This window comes from Pinus tabuliformis, chromosome 3_2 (genome assembly GCF_031772625.1).
Source record: "Pinus tabuliformis cultivar Carrire ecotype Pingquan chromosome 3_2, CPIR1, whole genome shotgun sequence".
In the NCBI taxonomy this organism is placed as follows: Eukaryota; Viridiplantae; Streptophyta; class Pinopsida; order Pinales; family Pinaceae; genus Pinus; species Pinus tabuliformis.
Window position 1 is genome coordinate 1,040,234,515 of NC_142302.1, and position 15,476 is coordinate 1,040,249,990.

The following is a 15,476-nucleotide window of genomic DNA, read 5'->3' on the forward strand; positions in this document are numbered from 1 at the left end:
ATTACGGAACCTGAAACAATTGCACAACATCTCTCCACCATTATGTACAACATCGTTTTCTCTGGAAACAATAATACTCATGCAAAACCCAAATTCCACAATACGAATTTTCCCAATACAAAACCCACAACATAGCTCTGGTGTTGCTACTGCCCAATACCCTAAAAAATGTATACATTATTTGGCATTAACTGCATTTTGAAATTTAGTATTTAAACATTAGCCGATGATGATAGTAATTGTTGCTAAGCTTGAATAAATCTCTGTTTATAGTTATGACAAACTTTATCGGTCAGCTGGTTTAACCTTGTATGTCTAGCTAAGCCAACTTCAACTCAGTTTGGTGATTCTACAACTAGACCTTAGTTGATATCAACTCCACTACACATTTTTACATCAACTCAACCAAAGCTAACATGAACTTGGCTCATTCAGTGGACTCAATCAACAAAGACTTTAAGTAACGGGAAACTCAATCATCATGGCTTATCTGATTGTTTCTAACATGTGTAGGTTTCTGAAATTGTTAATTTACGGTTTTAACTATGTTTCAAAAAGAATAATCATATAGAAGTTGTTGTAATAAATATCTTTTTTATTATGTTTACGAGCTTAGATAACCACTCATTTAGAAACAAATTGAACATGCTTCTTGCCCTTTCTCCACAGCCATTTAATCTAACAAGTTGGAAATACCATTTTATACTTTAATATTTATTATTTTTGTTTTATTATTATTACTTGAATTTCTTCTTAACAAGTGGTTGTGTTTCTTTTCCTTTTAGTGAAAGTATGGGCTCCAATGTTGGCTCTCTTATTATGGAGTATAATTCATCTTTGAGAATTTTTCAATTATTAAATTAGGTTAGTCAATTGCTTAAACTATTAAATTTATTTCAAAAAGTTTTTGTTACTTTATAGGTTAGACACTGGCTTGAAATATTAAACTTATTTCAAAAAAAATTTGTTACTTTATAGATAAGGCGTAGATTTCTTGGCTCTGTGATGAAAATAATGAAGGGAAAATACATGTTAATCTGTTACTTGTGCTCTTTGATGGAAGTTTTGTAATGCATGATTGAAAAATACATGGTGAGAGAAAAATGCATATTATGCTAACTAAGGAATTTTTTTCGCTTGTCAAACTTACAGTATTGAATTTAACACACTAACACTTTACAACAATGAACTAACAATATTCATGATGAAAATAGCAATATGGAAGATTTATCTGCATAATTAAAAAGACAATATGGGGGATTCCAATCACGTTCCAAGGCATTTTTTAAAATGTGGATGTGACAAAAGGTTGTTGTGGAAGGTGTTGTTTGTATATGGGAAATTTCTTGATCATTGTGTATAATCCTAATGTTGATAGATATGTCTACTAACTGGTTTCAGTTAATGGGGCATTGATTTGAGCGTTCAATGTATTTTTATTCTTTATCAAAGTATTCTTTTGTTGTATTTGTGTTCTTCAATTTATGCCTTACGGCGTTTCCTTTGCAACATCTGATGCAAATGCTAGTTAATATATTTTGAATTACTATAATATAACAATAATATAGATAAGACTTAATATAAGTTAGTAATATATATATATATATATATATATATATATATATATATATATATATATATATATATATATATATATATATATATATATATATTACATATAACTATAATATTATATTAATATTTGTATTATATATATATATATATATGGCTAAGAGTTGTCTTTTTTGGATGTAAGGAAACAAGTTAATAACCCAAGACTTTGAGGCATTTAGCAAGAGCGAAAATCTACCCCCTTACGAACCATTAGTGAGTAATTCTAAGCGGTGTGGTTTTCCTTGAATAATGAGTGAGCTTGAATTCACGGATAACAACTAGTGATGGTTGTACCACTACTGATTTGACAACTGAGTTATGATAAATTTTCCCACTGTTTTATATATATATATATATATATATATATATATATATATATATCCCTTTCAATTTTATAAAGTCTTAAGTTTTTATTGATTGGTTTTCTTTATTTATATGGTTTTATTTAATATATTTTTTGATTTGATTTTTTTGAATACTTATGACCTAACATTTGTCAGTGGATTCTTTATCTTCTTTTCTTCTTCTTCTTCTTTGAAATTTTCACCTAACACATCTCAATTTTTTTTTTCACTGAGACTAGATCAAATTTTTCATTAGTGTCCCGCTGATGAGTCACACATGCTGGCTTAAAACGTCGACTCAAAAATACATTATGATAGATTTAGAAGAATCATATCAAAATTGATCCAAGATATGTATAATACTATTACATTGAAATGAACTTAATGACTTAAGATTTGCATGATACTAAATGTTAAAATTGCCTAAGACTCACACCCATCCTCAAATGCTTATTTGTGTATCTAGAGAACTTGAAGGTGAACCTTGGTAGATCCCTTGACACACCATCATCTTTATTTTTAAAACAAGATCACTTTTACTAGTTGTAAAGATTTTCATCTTGTGTTAAGTGTAATTTTTCTATTAAACTTTGCTTGTTGGAATCTAAAGCCAACTCTTGATCCTTACAAGTGGTATAACTTAACGATAAAACACATAACTAGAAAGGAGAAAGTATTAATTTTTGTAGCATCGGATGTGTTCTAGCCTTGAAATTTTGTGGAGAGGCTATAATACATGAGATATCCAAAACCCATAAATCGTTTTTGGAAATGACATCTAGAAGTGACTTAATTAGATTATTAACCAATTTTTTAATGTTTCCCAAGTTTAAGCTTAGGTGGAAAACTAGTTAATTAATCAATAGTAACTAAGTCAAGGTGAGAATCATCTAGAAACTCACACGGATCAACTCCAAGATGATCCTAGACATCGACTATGTTTTTATCTTGGTCATTGGTGCTCCAACCGAGGATTATAAGAGGAGATCGATGTGGTGATGGAGAAGACATTTTGAGTAGTTCGATTTCTAGAGTAGCAATAGTTAGTTGCTGGAGAGAGAGCTAGTGAGATCAAAGCAGTGAGAGAGGGGCAAAGACAGTGAAGCTGGAGGAAGGTTTCCAGATCAAGCGAGTGCATTTGTAGAGAGGCAAGAGAGCCACATAGAGGTTGATGTTAGGGCAATCCAGTAGCCTCTAGAGGCAAAGTCAATTTGCTGGGAGAGATTGACGTTTTCAGTTCTAGAGGCCGAGAAGGAGTCCCAAAGTGCTAGATAACCATCTTTCTGGTCAACAGAAGGCAAAATGACTTCATTAGAGACCAGTCCAAGGCTAGACGTCCATCCAACTATGTAGAGTAGCGTAGAGGCTCAGAGTGCCGAAATTTTGAAGGCAAGTTGTGTCGGGAGATTACCTGTGGGGTGATGAAAATTCCTCTCCAAATTTTTGCCAGTATTTCTCTATAGGATTGCCAGTTTTGGCATCCATTTGTACTCATATTTTTTCACTACTTCATAATAATAAAACCCTCAGTTGTTGCACCGATTTTCCCAAGTTAGGTTTTTTCCGAGGTCTTTTGTCAAAAAAAATTGTGTTATTTTATGTGTGTGCTGACATTTCTTCCAGCGTTTATTCTTCCAAAATTTTATTTGTGTAGGTTTCAATGTGATTTATTTAGTATTTGTTGTAGCAAACAGTAAATAATTTGTTAAATTAAATTAATAATTAGGAGAATAATTTCTAATTGTTGCAATAGGATTCCCATTTGAAATTTTCACATGGTATCAGAGCGAGGTTGATCAGTGGGAGAGCTCAGAGGCGAAGAAAGAAGGAATTTCGTTGTTCAGTGTGAGCAACAGATCGAAATTCCCAGGGGTAACACAATCACTTTTCCAAGAGGCTGAGTTACTTGAGGAGATTCAATTTTTCTAAGTGAGGGACGGAAAAATTCGATCTCTCTAGATTTAGTGATTCCAAAGGCAGAGGGAGCAACTCAGTATTTTCGTGGAGTAGATCTCTAGCTGGACACAATGGTTTTTGTAGCAGTTTGCCAGAGTAGAGCCAATGTCGGGTGGGAGGAAGAAGAGGCACACACAAAGGGAAAATTTTCCTTAGGGAACTTCTAGTCTCAAGAAGTTCGATTTTTCCTTGTAGATCAATAGTTGTTGTGAGCAGATCTTCTCAATCCAAAAGGGAGTGTGAATAACAAAGCAATAATTGAGAAGAAGGAAGAAGGAGGTTTTCAACATTTTTGTTGAGATGGCCACTGCTCGGCTTTGTGATCAGGACAGGTTGGATGGAACTTCCAATTATGTCATCTGGAAGGCAAGGATGTCCTTCCTTCTAGATGAGTTTGGCCTGAAAACCTATATTGATGCAATGGTGCTAGTTCCCACATATGTAGATAAGCTAAAAGAATACAAGTAGGATATGGCATGGGCTAAGAGGTTGATCCTAGACGAAGTTAGGGATCATATTGTCTCACATATAATGGGCAAAGGAACGACCAAAGAGATGTGGGAGACCCTCTCCATGCTATACTAGGGTACTTTCGAGCAACAGAAGATGTACTTAGAGAAGAAGCTGAGATACATAAGGATGCAGAAAGGGGAAGGCATAGACCCCTTCCACACAAGGGTTCAGGAGGTTTGGGACCAATTGTCAGTTTGTGGGGCAACGCCTCAACCCACAGAGCTAGTGTGATTGGCATTCAATAGTGTCTCAAAGGAGTGGCAAGTATTTGTCCAAAGTATCTTGGGTAGAGATACCTTGTCAAGGTGGGACACGATGTGGGTAGATTTGCAGCAGGAGGAGTTGAGACAATCTCTATTAAAGAGCTTCATCAGTGGCAACAACAACAGATAGAAGTAGGTGAACAAGGAGGAGAATGTGGCCCTCGCATCTAAGGGTCCCAGTCAGGGATAAGGGGAGCAAAGGGAGAAGAAGAAGGACCTGTTAAAGGCCAAGTGCTTTGGATGTGGTAAGCTTGATCACTACAATACCCGTGTGTCATCTCAAGAAGAAGAACAGGGAGGAGAAGCAAGCAGCTTCAACAGAGATCGATAGGCTTTCCTCCAAGCTAGAGGAAGACTTCGCCATGTTTACTGACATACCTCTAGGAGTGAGGTGGGGTGACTTGATGTTGTAGCCCCAGAGAAATACAAATGGGCAAGGTCCTTGAGGATTCCAACTCACAGATCATTACTTGGCTACAAGGGGCCCACAATATTCAGTAACAGGATGGATCAATGACAGTTGATGCAGTGAGATGCCAAAATGATAGTTGCAGAGACTAGTAACAGTTAGATGCTAGGGAGTGCAATACAGTGTTGGCAGCAGTGCAGTTGACACAGTGCAGAGTCAACAACAAAGCAAATTCTTCAATGGGAGTGAAAATACTAGCAACAATCGGAGACTCGAGTGACAGATGAATTACACTGATCATAATTGATTGAACATTTAGGATGTTTTTCAGTTGCAGATGTTGTAGTTGCAGCAACAACAGATGAGAGGGAGTTGCAGTCCAGTAGTGTTGGCTACAGTATGGCATTTTCAATAGCAACATATATACAAGGTATATCAGAGTTGTGCAATGGTTGGTGGGCAGTATGGCCATACATCAACAACGTGACAGGAGATGATGCAGAGATAGGGTGTTGTTGTAGGGGGTACAATAGCATTAGAACACATTCCTCTCTAAGAGAGAGTATTAGTTTTTGTAGCATCAGATGTCTTCTGGCCTTGAAATTTTGGGGAGAGGCTAGAATACATGAGATATCCCAAACCCATAAATCGTTTCTGTAAATTCCACCTAAAAGTGACTTCATTATATTATTAACTAATTTTTTAATGTTTCCTAAGTCTAAACTTAGGAAAACTGGTTAATTAATCAATGTTAATTAAGTCAAGGCGAGAATCATCTAGAAACTCACACGGATTGACTCCAAGATGATCCTAGACATCGATTATGTTTTAATATTGGTTGTTGGTGCTCCAACAGAGGATGATAAGAGGAGATTAATGTGGTAATGGAGAAGACATTTTGAACAGTTTGATTTCATGAGCAAATCTATTTCCACAGTAGCAACAGTTAGTTGCCAGAGAGAGAGCTAGTGAGATTGAAGCAGTGAGAGAGGGGCAAAGACAATGAAGTTGGAGGAAGGTTTCTAGATCCAGTGAGTGCATTTGCAAAGAGGCAATAGAGCCACAGAGAGGTTGACACTAGGGCAACACAATAACCTCTAGAGATAAAGTCGATTTGCTGGGAGAGATTGAATTTTTCAGTTCTAGAGGTCGGGAAGGAGTCCCATAGTGCTGGAGAAGCATCTTTCTAGTCAACAGAAGGTAGAACGATTTCATCAGAGTCCAGTCCAAGGCTAGATGTCCATCCAACTAAGCAGAGCAGTGCAAAGGCTTAGAGGGCTGAAATTCTGAAGGCAAGTTGTGTCGGGAGATTGGCTGTAGGGTGAGGAAAATTCCACTCCATATTTTTGTCAATATTTCTTTGTAGAATTACTAGTTTTGGCATTCAATTGTACTCATATTATTTCACTGCTTCACAATAATAAAGCCCTCAGCTGTTGCACCGGTTTTCCCAGGTTGGGTTTTTCTGGGGACTTTTGTCAAAAAATAATTGTGTTATTTTTATGTGTGTGCTAGCATTTCTTCCAACATTTATTCTTCTGTAGTTTTATTTGTGTAGGTTGCAGTGTGATTTATTTAGTATTTGCTATAGCAAACAGTAAATAAATGATTAAAATAAATTAACAACTTGGAGAATAATTTCAAGTTGTTGCAATAGTATTCCAGTTTGGAATTTTCACAAAAAGATGTCATGATTTGATTACAACATGTAAATAAAAAAACAAGTTAAAAAAAAAATTGGTTTGATTATAAGCACAAAAGCATGAATGTAATAAAATAAAATAAATTAAAATATACACAAAGCAATTTAGAATGTAACTATGTTTATGTTACCATGTAATGTTCTATAAAATTTTATGTGAAAGAGGATAAGAGAAAGAAAAATGCCATGTTTTTGGTGGCATGCTTAATATTGCGCACATCATACAAAGGACTACATTTAGTTGCAAGAATCCCTATTTTTTTGGTAGAGTTGATTTAGTTTTCTCAATGTTGGCAACCGTTCATCCCTTAGCATAACATGTGTTATAATTGGCATGTACTTGTTGATGTATTGGTGGGTTATTTTAAATGATATTGGATACATACAATATATTGAAGCGTATTGAAAGGTGCGAGGACACATATTTGAGTTATGCACATAAGTTGAAGTATGTTGAATGTTGTGTAGGTAGGTTATTAGGGCACACACATGCACAATGTTGAAATGTGTACACATATGATAGAAGTTGACATACATAGCTTTAATTTAACACTCTAAATATTGTGGAATGAAGTATTCACCCTTAATGACCTTTTAGTGTCTTGCTAAAAGTGTTTATTCCTAAATACTTGATAGTGCCTTTCAAAGGTACCCATGACAATGTTTCAATTCCTTATTGGTAGGAATATAATGAGCATGAGAGGGGGTACAACGATGGATATATACTATCAATGATGGAGGTTACGAGGGAGATTGTGCCTTGGACCTTATGATAGGCACTGCATGCATTAGTGTTGGGTGTAAGAATTGCCTTGTTTCGAGAAAATTGACATGAAAATTATTGTTTTTTGAAAATTAAAAAACTACATATTATATACCCATTATTATATTGAAATTGGTATGAAAATTATTACTTTTCGAAAATTAAAAAACTACATATCATATACCCATTATTATATTGAGCCATCTAATATTATAACAAATTTTCCTTTAATTATCAATTTAATAACACAAAGTTAAAGTTCCATTAATAATAACTATGAATTAAAATTCCATCCATCCATAAATATAATCAAAATTATAAATATTAATAATTTAAATTAATTCAAAATTTAATAACACCCTTATTCCATCCATTATAAAAAAAATTAAATCATTAATTAAACTTTCATTATAGTTAATTAGGCCGATAGGCCTTCCTTTGAAACAGACTTTCGTCGTCCTTTTGTCCCTGTGATTGACACGTGTTTTCCATATTCAGCGAGCATCTATACAGAGAAAGAGCTTCCGTTTGACATATGTGCGCACCGCCGGACTTCGAGAAGAGTCAGTTTGAATTAGGTATAGAATTTATTGCTGGATAATGCGTTGTGCTCCAGCTGTGATGCAAAACGTTTCATTTCCGAGAACCGCGAAATCAGATGGATGGTTTTGAAGGCAGGGAAAGAATGGCTGCTAAATCCGAAGAATGGCTCGATGCGCATGGGATGCCCGCTCCATATGAAAAAGCTACCAGAGCGCTTATTGACCCTTTGAAAGGGAGGATCTCAGAACATGCTCTTATTTACGCTGATCTTCTTCTCTACTCTGTATTGTATTTGCTTCGCTACTTTCTTGCACATATTTTTTTGGTTCGGTGCCTTTGCTTGGTTTATTTCATGTCCATATTTTTAAGTCAATAATATTGTCACAGTGGATTGGGAAGTAAGGGGTTCATAATTATGCTTTCCATATTTTGATGTATTCCCAAACATGGTGGCAGGGACCAACCCACGTTCTCATCACGACTGAGTCTTTGCGATTTGTTTCTGAGCATCCTGGAACTCTGCCGCAATGGTTAGCTAGGTAGGTTTTGTTCAATCTTGGATGCTGTTTAGCAGTTAAACCAGGTAGGTTTTGTTCAATGTTGGATGTTGTTTAACAGTTAAGCAGGTAGGTTTTGTTCAATGTTGGATGTTGTTTTTGAAAAAGAGAGTGGGGACCGAGATTGCAGTGTTTGCTTCAGAAAAAAAGGCGTTGTCTTCAGCTTGCTTGGTACGGATAGAGTGTAGAATGTGGGATGATTGTGAATGAATGTACTGCTGTTCTACTGTTTAGTCAGTGATTTTGGGTTACGGAATGAATATGGGTTTGCGTGTTTTGTGTTTTTGGAGTAATGCTGTTAGGACCTCATGAAATGTATTTGGGATTTTCCTGGTTTTTCTTCAATGCCGGTGGATTAGAGCCTGGTAAAGCTGGGATTATGCATGGGGGACTTTTCGGTTCAGTGGAGAGAAATGCAGAGTTAGGTTTGTAACATCTTCAAAGCTGAGAGAATGAGAGTAAATGCGTTTTCTTAGTTCGGGCCTGTTGTTGAGATGAATTTTTGACGTGGGTTTTCGCTTTTCTTGATCGATTTCTGTCAAATATAATGCCTGCTATTTATGAGAGATGAAAGATGCTGCTTGTTTGTGATGCATCGTGATATGGTTTTGTTGAGTATCGGGGTTACACAAACACATTTACTTGAGGTTTTGATTTTTGGAGAAATGGAAGATTTTTATTTCTGTTAAATTTTTGAACTTGGAATTCCATAAATTTTTCCCTTTTTACATGTCCTTGTAAATCGTTGAGAAGTAAATTTATAGAAACATCTTCAATGAAGCTTTGTAATAGTTCAAATACTCCTTGAGAAAGAACTCCATAAGGTTTCTGTAATATCTTGAATTCTGTGAGACTCTGTTTTATGTTGAACTCTCTGGGACTCTGTTTTTGGTTGTTTGACTTACAGTTGTATCTATTTATTTTCTATAAATTTTCTTGTCAAAATCTTGAATCAACTGAAGTAATTCTAGCTTCTTTTTTCTCGGGAGAAACATCTTCATTGAAGCTTTGGAACAGTTCAGAATTCTTGTGAGCAAGAACTCCATAAGATTCCTGTAATAGGTGGACTGAATTGTTTGTTCTTGTTGCAGTTTCCTGTGGGACGGATCCACTGTCTGTTGAAGTCTCGAGTATCTGCAAATGGAAGGGTGGGAGCAACTGGAGCTGTTTATTCTGCAATCATTCTGGAGTATCTCACTGCAGAGGTTTTAGAACTTGCAGGAAATGCCAGTAAAGATCTCAAGGTTAAGCATATCACCCCAAGGCATTTGCAGCTCGCTATTAGAGGAGACGAAGAACTTGATACTTTGATCAAAGGTACCATAGCAGGTGGAGGTGTCATCCCTCACATCCACAAGTCACTTATTAACAAATCCACAAAAAAAGATTAGTTCTTTGTGTGGGGATTGTGTCAAGCGTTTTATTTATTGTAGGATGTGGGCTGAAATGTTTAGCTCAACGGAGTGCTGGGATCAGTACATGTGGATTTAGGAGTGCACTATATAGCTCAACGGAGTGTTGGGATCAGTACATGTGGATTTAGGAGTGCACTATATTCTTCTCCTGTTGTTTTGGTATATATGTTTGTTTTGAACCTACTGTAACTAGTGTGATATGAATAGCCATTTGAACTGCAGAAATTGACTTGATACTAATAACCAATTGATCTGCAGAAATTGACGTAATATTAATAGCCAATTGATCTGCAGAAATTGACTTGATATTAATAGCCACTTGATCTGCATAAATTGACTTGATTAAAGTGCCAAACTTCAAAAACAGTTTGATGCCCACATGCAGTTAATACAGAATGTATTTTGAAAACTAGGATTTAACTTTGTAGTGCTTGAATCATCATTTCATGTTGGTTTTCATCTGTTGGTAGCTAGATACGTTTCTCTTACAATTAGATTGTTCTAAGTTATACCTAAATTTCTTTATGGAGTACATACTTTCCCCCAAAAGTTCACAATTAATTGGAAACCAAAATTATAGAACTTTTTTTCTCATGTTTTGCATTGGCATTTCCAGATATGTTAGACTTTCTGGATTTTGCCTTCAAACACATGTTCTCAGTACTCTATGAAAGGTTTTTATATGGTATTGGTACCTCTCTGCTTATTGTCATGCTTTCCTGTAAAATGTCTTCTTGTTCTTTTGTTCTTTTCTATGTTCTGCAGACTTACCGGAAAGCTAAAGCTGAACCACTGTTTTTAAGTCATAAAGCACAACTTATTCCTTTTAATTGCTTCTGGGCAAGTAAGTTGTGATGCTGGATTGATCAACCTCTGTGAAACTTCCTGCCTCGTAGATAGCACTGTTGGGCAGTGGAGGAATTACATTGTAAAGGTAGAGGAGACAACAACTGATAATCCCCTGAACCAATATAAAGCCAAGTCTCTGTTCAGCCAGAAGGAAAGATTATTGCAGACGTTCATTGTTGAACATTGGAATTAGTGTAGGAAAGAAAAACACTACTAGAAAAGAATATAGAATGCATGAATGAACTGGGTAACCTTCCCCTTGAACCTGCAAATTATTTGACCAAAATCGGTCTTCGCTATTGTTTTGATGTTGTTTATTTGATTAGCATTTTTTAATCATTAAAGATTCTCCAATTGCGGAGCATTGATGATTTCGGAGCATTGATGATTTTGGTTGTTTGATTCCCATTTCTTAATTATTAAAAATTAGTCCAATTGGAGAGGACCGCTCACTTCCCACGTATTTGAATGAGATTTTCATACACAGGAAAACTTGCATTTTTATGAAGTATATTTATACCAAGAATGAGATTTTGATACACATGAAAACTTGGATTTTTATCAAGTATATTTATACCAAGAAAACTTTTAACTTTCGCATGTGTGCTTCAAAATATCCATTAAGATCTCACATTTGTTTCCAAATGTGATGTGTGTTTCAGATCTCACATTTGTTTCCAAATGTGATGTGTGTTTCAAAGATGTGTGCTTCAAAATATCCATTAAGATTTCACATTTGGAAACCAATGTACGAATGGGTTCTTTGTCCAATTTAAAAAACCTTTAGAATTTTTCTAATTTAAAAAACATCCATTAACTTCTCACTCTCACAGTCGGAAACCAAAACCAATGTACAAATGCGGTCCTTGTCCAATTTAAAAAACAACCTATCGGTATGTTTTGCACTTTTTGGAGCAAGGGCAATTGCAAGCAATAATTAGTCATGCCGGTTTACCCTTTGTTGCTGATTACATCTGTCAATGTTACCTATCGGTATGTTTTGCACTTTTTGGAGCAAGGGCAATTGCAAGCAATAATTAGTCATGCCGGTTTACCCTTTGTTGCTGATTACATCTGTCAATGTCATTGTGTTACATCTCTCAGTTCATCGTGTACCTTAAACAATCAATTATTATAATATAATGGATTAATTTGAATTAAAATTTACAATTTTATATTTATTTTATTTGATTTGATGAAAAAAAACATTTTTATAACTTATAATTATAATGGATTAATTTCAATTAAAATTTACAATTTTATATGTAAATTTTAATTTATTATATTTGATGGAAAAAAAAAACATTTTTATTACTTATAATTATAATGAGTTAATTTCAATTAAAAATTACAATTTTATATTTATTATATTGATAAAAAACACATTTTTTAAATAAAATTATAAATTAATATATAATTATAAAAATAAATATCATATAATTCAATATAAAAAATTAAATTTCTTAAAAAATAATATATTTAAATTAATTTGAAATATACATTATTATATATAATACTAACATAATAATAATATCTAAAAATATATTATAAAAATATAATAACATTTATTATATTCAAACATTTAATTTTTTTTTATTTTTTTAATGGATAGTTCAACTTATGATTTTCAATTTAAAATTAAAGATTTTAATTTCATACAATGAAATGCAAATGTTTGAGTTCATGTTTTATTGATGATGATGGTTAAGGTCCACTGAAACCAAACTTTCCATAAAACTTTCCATTACACACCTCGCAAATGCCAATGAGGATGTTAGACTTTAAGCTTCTCAATATTATTGAAGTGAGGCTTCTGTGATCCATAATAGTTGTAATAAGAACTTCGGCGTAAATCAAAGGTCTTTCTACATGTGATTTACGCCGAAGTTCTTATTACAACTTCTCAATATTGTCAACTAACATCTCCCATGCCACATCTTATCTATAAAGCATGGCCGGCTAATTATTCTATGTTTTTCATTTGATTTGGTTGTGTTGCTGGGTTTTTTTTGAAGTAAGATGTTTAAGAAAAGTAGGGTTTCTTTTTAGCTTATTTTTTTATTTTATTTAACATGTCTCTAAAATTAGATTCTTATTTTTATACAGTTTATTAAAAAAAATTATTTAAATTTAAAAATATATAAATGATTAATATTAATATTAATATTTTCTTTTCTTTTCTTTATTTATAAATATTAATATAAAAAAAATAATTTGATATATCAATTCGAATAGTTAAATATTATAAATTATAAATAAAATCTTCCACTGTTTAGCAAGTTCTTTTCCCTGTGCTGAAATTTTTTAATGTTGACATTTCCAATGTTTGATTTATTATTAAAAAATAATTTTAATTTGGGTGAAAAAAATGTGTTCCTATTATCTTAAAATTTCCACTGCTTATGATTTAATTGCATGTTTATGATGAACGGTTGATTTACGAATGGTTATACATGTTAATATGGTTTACTTAATTGAAGAAGTATTGAATTAAGTATATTGATGATAAAGGCGTAGTCCATAAACGCTTACTTAGTTAAAAGTGGGTGTTCGGTGGTGCCGCACCCCGCCCAAAAGAAAAAAAAAAATTAGGGGCGTGACAGGTGGTATCAGAGCTCGGTCGGAGCTGGTGAGCAATTGCTCGTGACAGGTGAAGACAAGGTATGGAGAACAACCAAGGGCTTGTAACCTTGAAGATTTGTGGCAAAGATGTTCAAGCGTTGGCAAAGACAGGTGGTCCTTATAACCTTATATCGGCACGGTTTATAGAGGAAGTGGGGCTGATATCTTTTATGGAGCACTGGGAGATAACCTCGTGGAATTTGGCAATAGGCATGATACGAGATGTACCCGTGCAGTTGGAAAGATGTAGAGGTCAGCTAGACTTCGTAGTGATCAATACAGATGGCATTGATGTAATGCTTGGACGAGATGGGCTTCTTCAGATCAGTGAGGCAATAGATGAGGTTGCAGAACAAGAAGAGGAATTCATGGTGACCGAAGATGTTGAAGACTTAACTATGATGGAGGTTAGACTTGAAGATGATCAAGCTAAGCCTGAATCATGCAGCTTGTGGACATGGACCGATGAAGACACTCTTATGGAAGGACCATGTGATATGGTGGAGGCCGAACTTGAATTTAATCAATTTGAACCAAGGTCATACAGTTTGGCAACATGGAAGGACACTCACATGGAAGAACCACATGAGGATGAGGACCCGATGGAGGTAGAACTTGAAGGTGATCAAGTTGAACCAGGATCGTTCAGCTTATCGACATGTGTGGGTGAGGTTAGTCATATGGAGGAGCCTCATATTGATAAAGTAAGTATGGATACTTGTGTTTCATTTGGGCATTTGGTAGATCGATCATGTGTAGGAGATGGCAAGATCAGCTTGCCTAAACATGGAGACATATTACCATGGATGACTATGATGGAGCCTTGTATGAAGATGCAAGGGTTGTTACCTGCTGAAGGACTTGTTGAGGATGCTTGCTACCTTGAGATGGAAGGTGCAAGACCCCCAGACAAGGGTGGAACTTGATGATCGTTGCGGATGAGAGAGTCATGCTTTAGCCACATGGCTAAGTGCCTGGCATGACTCATGGACAGATTGAAGGGCACACCCTTGGGTGGACTTCTCATGACCGAAACCAAAAGGTAGTCTTGGTGAACCTTTGGTGGAGGAGCTATGGAGAAGGGACTCGTGATGATATGATGGTTGGTGACCGAGTTCACTAAACCGATGACTGATTACATAGGGACATTGTGGCTTTGAGGACATCATAAATGGTGGACTTAGAGGTCTGATGCATTGAGGAACTGAGGTCAGATGACTTTGATGTAGTATGGGATGCATACTTCCAAGGTACATGCATGGGATCATGGCTTGGAAGAGTGACTTGATGCGGAGGACCGATGAGACACTTTGAGGTGATGGGGTCACGATGGTGATGACTTGATGGAGACAGGCCTTGTATATGTTGCAGTGATGGTTGCCTTATATGGAGGGGTCTACATCATGGTCGATGCAGTCTTGGTGGAGAGCTACTAAGATGGTGTGTTGTCGGGGACGACAACGTTTTCGGGTGGAGGAGAATGTAACGCCCTGGAGTCTCGGGCAGGCATGCACGACGACGAGTTGATGTGCGACTGGGCGAAACATCCTTATACAACATAACTGCGCAGGATTGTATAAGTGATGGGGCGCTTAGTCAATAACGTAGAAGTTGTATGCATGCCGGGTTTCGGTTTAATGAATTCAGGCAGTAGTTAAAACATATGAGCGTGCAGATTTACGGTAAAGTGGAGAGCTTTGTATGTACGACAGGCTGCCGGGTTCTATCAAAAAAAGATTAGGTGTTGGCTGCAGATTTGTCCAGCAACACACCTTGAATGTATATTGTATTATTTGAAAAGGTTCAATAATATATCGTTGGGCGAACTCGGTTGGGAGTTGCCCCTCCCGTATTATGCATGTGCAATTGTTATGGATGTGATTTAATTGCATGTTTATGATGAACGGTTGATTTATGAATGGTTAT

The 15,476-nt window shown here is 35.4% G+C and overlaps 1 long non-coding RNA gene across 1 annotated transcript; it reads left to right on the forward strand.

Annotated features, from left to right (window-relative positions):
* Positions 1-8,200: 8,200 nt before the first annotated feature.
* On the forward strand, positions 8,201-10,385 carry LOC149184151 (uncharacterized). Its single transcript, XR_016257753.1, has 3 exons — positions 8,201-8,390; positions 8,564-8,646; positions 9,756-10,385. It is a non-coding gene; the product is annotated as an uncharacterized LOC149184151 (long non-coding RNA).
* The last annotated feature ends 5,091 nt before the right edge of the window (positions 10,386-15,476 follow it).